Raw genomic sequence first — 5,318 nt, forward strand, 5'->3', positions numbered from 1 at the left:
CCAACCAATATCATCAACGACAACGACGCGAAGGATTAGCCAATATTAATAATTTCAGAGCATCTCGAAACCCGCAATCATCGTCATCTTCCACTACTACCAGCGACTCAACAATCATCGGTGGTATTGGCACTACTAGTATTAGATATAAAAAAGATGTTATCCACATTAGTAATATAAATAGAGTGTTCAGTTTGCCTGTCGGGATTCGAAGAGGGTGAACAAGTGAAGAAGCTGCCCAGATGTAATCACTGGTTTCATGAAGCATGCATCGATATGTGGTTGTTTTCCCATCCTGACTGCCCTCTCTGTCGTGCCCCTGCCCACCCCCCGCCCTAGCTACCTACCTCCATATATATATCATCAATTCGATCAATTTAATTCAATTCCACTTCTGTACGTAGTAATTATCCGGCCATCTGGTGAATGAATATATATCAATCAATCTTATCTTCTCGATCATTGTTATTTATTTCCTTAATTATTATCATTATTTTACTCAGCTCTTTGGTTAATTTTATTTTTTGATATTTTTTTTAATTACGCAAACGACGAATAATGAAATTAAACAAAAGAAAATGACAGGCGAGAATTTTTGAAACTAATACATTGTTGAAAAGTTGGCCACCGTTTAACCTTATCCAACAAAATGCTAGCTAGCACATACGGAGTATTTTTTTTATTTTTTAGTTTTTTTTTATTTTATTATAAATAAAATCTTTATAATAAATAAAAGAAGATTGTCTTCCTAAAATATTTTTAGAAAAAATATGATGTGTCAAACCCACATATTTTTTTATAAAAAATTTCTTTGATTTATGATGTCATATATATATATGAAAAAAAAACCATTATATTAAATGCTTATTTAAAATTCCTAATCTTTTATTAGAGATAAAGAAAGTTATCTTTCAACATAAATCTTTGAAATTTTTTTTTGTTTTAACCCAAATGGTAATCTTATTTTATATATTTTTGTTTTAGTCGATTCATTATCTTTATATCAATATCAAGTTATAATATATTAATGACAAAAATTACATAACTTTTTTTTACTACATATTTTTCATTTCTAAAACTTTAATTAGAATACCCGGGTTGAACTATCAATAAACTAAAATAGATTGAGCCATGACACGTGGCGTAATTCGTAATTGACACGTGTCCTTTTAATTTATTTATTTTATTAAATTAGTTTTTTTTTAATTGTATATAGATTCAAATTTCTTATTAGACTTATACTTAAAGTCTAACTCTTGGATTATTAATAAAAAAAATACATTATAACCTTATTTGATTGATCGTTTTCTCATTAATAAATTTTCTTTTTTTCTTTCTCAATTCTTCAACTCCTATTACTTATATTACTTACAATAGGTTATTTGATTTTGCGATCCGAAATCACAAGGCTTCCGTCATCCATTATGCTTACAAGTTCCGATTTTGATGTGATTCAAAAAATTTAAGTTAAATCCAAAAATTCTAACTAAACATATGTTATATTTATCATTTTAGTTTCGATAATCGATTTACTTTAATCACAGTTTATTTCATACTCACGAATCATGTATGAGACATATTCGAATTTCTTTATAATACAATCCATGCAACTACCGTACATCGTACGGGTATTAGTACTAGTTGTATTATAATATAAGATAGCATTAATTGAATTTAAAAAATGAAATTAAAATAACTTTATTTAAAGTAGGCTAATAACTTTTCTATACCTTGTACAGATATTATAACGTTCTCGACATTTTTATTCAATCGTTTTATCGGCATCATTATTAACGGGGCGAATATTATCTATACCTTCATTTTTTAAAGGTTAGGATAATCTCATATACATCAGTACTAGGAAAAGCCGGATTCACGACAAATTACAAACGGAAATATTAAAAGAAATCATTATACACATATTTTAAAAATCACTTAAATAATTTTTTAAAGTTAGAATCTCATATGCGATGGTAGTCGTGCCGGCAACTGTGTGGTGGTGGATGCGACTGTTGGTGGTTGCGTTAAGTTGTGTATATAATTAATATAAGGTACACTAGTACAGATTTTGACAATAGAGACCAGTTATTCGGACTTTAGAGACCGGTAAGACAACCGGTCCCTATGACTACTGGTCTCTCTCATAGAGACCGGTTATGCTAAGTATAGAGACCCATTTTATTCAAAATAGTTGGTCTCTATTCTTTATTCCCGCATTAACGACCATATATTCCCGCTAAACACATAAAGACCTGTCTGTTATTATTTAACCGATCCCTATTCTTTTTTATTTTAAAAAAAAATTACAACTCAAAAATAACTACTCTTCAACATCAAAACCGAAATTTCCTGGAAAATTAAAAAAGCACTTTATTTGGTAAAAATATAAATTTACAATTAAAATATGTACATTCACGTGTAATGATAAGTAAACACTGATGAACTGTGATTATTACAAATAGAAAGTAATATACAAACCAAGTCTCGTCTAATCTCATCATCAATTCGTATCTTGATACAAACCAGAACTTTTCTTGAATTTTTCATCTGCTCTATCGTTCAAGATCTAGAAAAAATGAACATGAAACGATATATAATTATTATAAAGCCAAATCAAAACAAAATGTTCAAATAAATATGAATAAGGTTGGTAACACTACTAGAAAAAATACCTTTAATGACACTGATTGCGTGTCATAAAAGGGGTCAGATGACACGCTTTTTGGTGTCATAAATCGACCCGTCATAAAGCTTTATGACACGCATTTCGCGCGTCATGAATTTATGACACGCTTTTATGACACCCTTTTACGACACACTTTTATGACACTATTTTATGACACCTTTTTTGCGTTTCATGGTTCAAAACTTTTTTTTTAAAAAAATATTTTTTATAAAATTACTAATATCCACCAATTAAATTACAGTTAATCTCATAATACAAATAAAATACACAAATAGCAAAAGAGCGCATTTCATATATATCAAAACAATGTGTTTCATACAACCACAAGTTATTTTAAAATTCTAATAACCATATAAGTTTACAACCATTAAATTATATAGAATTCAAAACCGGTAAATAAAGTTTGATCGATGCCTATCCAATTTGCTATCAAGTCGTTCTTCAGTGATTCGGCTTTCTGCAACAATGAGAAATATCACAATTAGACTAAATGGTACTGGTAACCAGAAAATTGTTAGAAGCATCTAAACCTTATTCATCTAAACGAATATGTCCAAGATGCATAACAATCCATAAGCTTGAAATATAATATTGCAGTTGATACTATGTAGAAAGTCAATTGCAACATGTGTTGCAAAGTAATTGTAAGACTTAAGAAATTGAATTACTCTGAAAGTCTGACCTTTGATCATTTTGTTGTTATAGTAAAAGTGACTAAAATACATGTTCCCATAACTCTAATTCGACACTTACAGGTCAAGTCCCCTTCACTCATGTAGCTAATAATGCCCTTATATCAAAAGTTCCACCATATCCTAGGCCAACAGCCAAAACCATGGGCATAATGAATTCCCACAAATGTCAAGAATGCATCCCAATTCTCTGATATTATTACCGCTACAACACACCCCATTCTATTTTTTTTAAAAAGGCAAATTCACCATCGAATCATTCAACTGTTGAAAAAAGCAATCTTAATTAAAATAAGCATATTAAATAAGTGGCTGCACCATTCCATGCGTACTAACATTAAGGTTGGATGGTGTGAGAGAAACCACACCGCGGTCCAGCACACCACGGTTAGCACCGCATTGCACCAAATTTTCAGGGGTCAAACCACACCACTACCAGTGTCTTTTTATATCAAGTGATCTGTGTGAGCACACCGGGTAAAAAGTGATTTTGTGTCGTTTTCAATAAGGCGACTTTCTATTTTGATGTGGTCACATTGTCCACCCTAAAGTCCTAACAACAGGCCTTAATAAGAACTGTCATTAACTAACTAACAAGCAATGATATGCACTTCAGAGTTCACCCTAATACATTTATTAAAACGTGTGAAAAAACGACAACGAAATTTACCATGATACCATCTTAAATCCAAAACAGCGATAGAGTTAAACCTCTTAATACTAAGAGATACTAATACGTGACAATAGTTAACAACTTGTAGAAAAACAGTAGCAAAAGGCAATAGAAAAGGGTGACATACTTTGTAGAGTAATTGTACTGCTCTGCCTGCTTCCTACTCTTTCTGACCAAGACTCGCGAATCAGGCCCCATCCCACTGTAAGAGAAGAAATAAACTGTGAAGAAGCACAAGACACTTTGTATAGCAGATTATTCTAAAGATGCGATTTTCTTTATGTGTAATAGGCTAAGAGGAGGACTGGTGCATCAAAACAAATAAAACTTATTACTGAAACTTATATGCAATGTTCAGTAGAAATTAAGAATCTCACCTATATACTACTCCAATGTTAGGAGTCAATATCTGAATCTTTTGCACCTGACAAAGAAAACATATTTCAGTATGAGAATACTTGTATGTATTGTGCTGGAAAATAGATAATACAAACCAAAGTTGCATAACACAAAGTGGCATATAACTGGGCTATGTTCCAAGAGAATGCAACTCACTAAACAAACAAAGTTATCAATCTTCTCTACATCTGAGCAAAAAATGCAAGATTTGTGACAGTCGTTGATACTATCTTAATGTTATCGAGATACAAGCCCATGTGATCGAGGAACCGGTATAGATGAGCTAAGAAGAGTAATTAATCACAGCTATACGTCATTATCTACAATAAGTAAGCATTGTATGTTGCGGTTTTCTGTGACGAATTTTCCTACTTTGTATATTGGCTCAAAGATAGCATGTACATGTGATGTTCTCTACGGCCATGTGCTACTTGCAAACAAAGTCATTACTCGATTTTATCAGCTTCGTGCCTTCGTCATGAACTTCTTTGAAGTTATCAGGCTTATTGCAAAACATACTAAAGAAAATGAGTGAGTGGTTAAACGATAAGGCATTCTCAGTATCGCCTGATTTAAATTAATCAAAGAGTTGTATATATCTCAAACAGACAAGGTGAATAACCAATTCATTATCAGACACTAAGTGCTCTTGACATCAACTAGACTGTACAACTCATTACATAACAAAGCAATGTGAAGAACCCATATAAACAAACCTATTGATCTTTCCAGAACATATCTGAAGTGCATAAACATTCTGCTCCCCGAGATCGTTCCTTTCCAACAAAATATGTTGTCTTCCTCATGAAATGCAGATATTCCAGAATCGCCACTCATCTATACATATAAGAATCACATTGATTAAACA

At 31.7% G+C, this 5,318-nt stretch overlaps 1 long non-coding RNA gene across 1 annotated transcript; it reads right to left on the minus strand.

The window, feature by feature from the left end:
• Positions 1–2,974: 2,974 nt before the first annotated feature.
• LOC122599087 lies at positions 2,975–4,479 on the minus strand. Its single transcript, XR_006323862.1, has 3 exons — positions 4,429–4,479; positions 4,179–4,253; positions 2,975–3,143 (listed from the first exon to the last, which is right to left on the minus strand). It is a non-coding gene; the product is annotated as an uncharacterized LOC122599087 (long non-coding RNA).
• Between the last annotated feature and the right edge of the window lie 839 nt (positions 4,480–5,318).

Source organism: Erigeron canadensis, chromosome 5 (genome assembly GCF_010389155.1).
Source record: "Erigeron canadensis isolate Cc75 chromosome 5, C_canadensis_v1, whole genome shotgun sequence".
Classification (NCBI taxonomy): domain Eukaryota; kingdom Viridiplantae; phylum Streptophyta; class Magnoliopsida; order Asterales; family Asteraceae; genus Erigeron; species Erigeron canadensis.